This window comes from Pundamilia nyererei, unplaced genomic scaffold, assembly GCF_000239375.1.
Source record: "Pundamilia nyererei isolate P.nyererei 1_Seehausen unplaced genomic scaffold, PunNye1.0 scaffold00005, whole genome shotgun sequence".
Lineage (NCBI taxonomy): Eukaryota > Metazoa > Chordata > Actinopteri > Cichliformes > Cichlidae > Pundamilia > Pundamilia nyererei.
In genome coordinates, this window is record NW_005187406.1 from 573,836 (window position 1) to 576,696 (window position 2,861).

The window sequence follows — 2,861 nt, forward strand, 5'->3', positions numbered from 1 at the left end:
AAATAATAAAAACAAAGATTGACCAAATGGACCAATACGGCAATGCCACGATGATCCATTTGGCAAAGTAAATCCATTGGGTATCCTTGTTGGTCTTCAGACAACAATTCTGATGGCTAAAGAACCAAATGGAAAAAAAAAAAAAAAAAAAGAAACATAATGTACATAAAGAGATTAACCAAGCGCACAAGAACTGCAATCAGAGCTGTTTATGAACTGCAGAATTTACACTGTATGGGAGCACAAGTGTTTGCTAAAGGACATTAATGTTTCTACCAACAATGGTAGCACACTTAATAAAAGTGGCAGAACAGGAGTAGCTCAAGAAAAAAATTTAATACACCACATCCCAAAAAGGTGATTCTGTTCATCTGGATGTAGCGTTTTTGGTGGGAGAAACATTTTGTCACATATCCGAGGGACTTCTTCAGTCTCAGCTGACTGCAGGCTTCCCGACTTTATAAACAGTACATTTGCATAATGACTATAATTAGCACCACTGACAAACAATGGGCTGTGAGATCAGTTCCTTGACCATAAATATGGAAATTGTGTCGACTGATCAAAAACCACCAATCAAAGACCAATGATCCAAGACCATGAGTACCATTCACAGAGTTGGGGAATGGCTGCAATCACACAATTATAAGATGGTGAAAGATGTACCCTTAGGCCCCCTCTTCTATTCAGAGATGGTCTTTCCCTTTTCATGTACATGGACTCCTTGAATCCTCAATCAAACCAGCGTTCCTCCCTGTCCAGGATGTGTACATCCTCATCATTGAAAGAGTGTCCACTGGCCTGTAGGTGTAAATAGACTGCAGAGTCCTGACCTGGTGAGGTAGCTCTACTGTGTTGTGCCATCCCCTTGAGCAGAGATTGTTCAGTTTCCCTGATGTATAAATCACAGCAATCCTCCTGCTACTTAACAGCGTACACTACATTATTCTGTTTGTGTCGGGAGAACCAATCCTTGGGATGGACCAATTTTTGGCACCGCATGTTTTGAGGTTTAAAAGCCACAGAGACGCTGTGTTTAGAGAAAATGCGTCTCAGCTGTTCCTATACTCCTGACACATAAGGGATCACTAAGATTTTTTGCTTAGGCAGCAGTTAATCTCTCCTGGACTGCCTGAAGCATTCTTTAGGTGCCTTCCCAGCGTTTCTCCCACTGATCAGCTTTTTGGGAACTCCTTAACTGGATTATAGAGCATGCATCAAGATATATTGCACATCATAAATCTAGCCTTAAATAAGATAAGGTAAACTTCAATGTTCAGTTATGCATTTTAACAGGTCAGTAATGCATCAACACTAATCCTGGTCAGTCTTCCCAGAATGACCATCTTATGATGAACCATGTCAACAAGGCAGAACCATGGCAGACATTCTGCTGCCCTCTACTATCCAAAGTGATACACATCGACTTGAAACACCAAACTTGAAGGACATGTTATAAATCATACCAGCACAAAAACAGAGTGAAATGTACAGAAACACAAGCATATGCTGCATAATTAATTCATAAAAGTGACAGCATATTTGTGTGGGTCACAGTGGCGTGGACAGTGCCAGCCTTCCATGCCCCATGCTCAGATCATCAGGCACTTTACAAACGACATGACCTCTAAATACCCTTGTTTTTACGGTTTGTGTGATTGAGTGGCAGCCTAGCATAAAATAAGTTTCAAATTACCATTAAAAATATATATAAGTTACAAGTGTTAGAACCACAGAATGCTAGTGTGATGAGTTTGAGAAACTCAGAGTAAAACCAAAGAGGCTCAACCAAAGAAACCAGCTGCATTCAAGAGGAAGGCTGCAGGTATCAACACAAAGCTGTTCGGCTCAATTAGAGCTATGTGCTTTTTTATAGCGCAGATGTTGGTTTGGTCTTATAACAGTCACATGTAGATTTGAGCACAGCTGTTAAAAAGGAAAAAAAGAGAGTACAGAAACCTTTGATTACAAGAAAAAAAAATCCCTCAGTGACGACTGATAGTAGCTCATCAAATAACCTCATATAACGCCGTATCGAGACGATTGCTGGCGCCAAGGTCAGTTTTTATACTGAACTCTGAAAGATGGTTTCGTTTTATGTGTTATATGATAAGATAAACTTTACTGATTCCATCTCATCTTTGCATGTGAAGGTGGACCAAAACAGCTGTGGAAAAACACTACAATACAACAACGCACAACGAGGCTGGGGATTTAAATACACACATGATATAAAAAGGGAGATGGGAAACGCCAGGGTATGACACACAGCTGAAATCAATCAATGATAATGAGACAGAGGATGTCCAACTAAATACTAGACACAAAGACAAAGGCTAGAGAACACCAGTGACGCCAAAGATCATGATGCCTGTGAAGGCTGCTGTTATTGTTTTATTTCTTTAATCAGATACTTGAGTTGCTGTCTTTGCAGGTTCTTATGTGATGTTTCATTTTTTATTTCAGGCCACTGGAGTATGAACTCAATCAACACTTAGGATGGATACACCTTGACGCTACCTTTGATCACTTTTATTGGGTACAGTCTCACTGTGAGTCATATATTGGAGATTATTGTAACAAGAATTCTAGTTTCATTTTTAAGACAAAGGCAGCCTTTGCTCTGAGACAAACAGGTGAACAAGCCTCCAGACTTCCAAGAAGACAGACCTGACAGAGCTGCAGTCATGGGTGAGTGGGGCTTCATCGGTGGATTCTTCGATATCCTCCACACCGAGTCGCCGATGCTGGGTCGTTTCTGGCTCGTCCTCATGCTGGTGTTTAGGATAGTGATCCTGGGAACTGTGGCCAGTGACATGTTTGAGGACGAGCAGGAGGAATTTACCTGTAACACCCTCCAG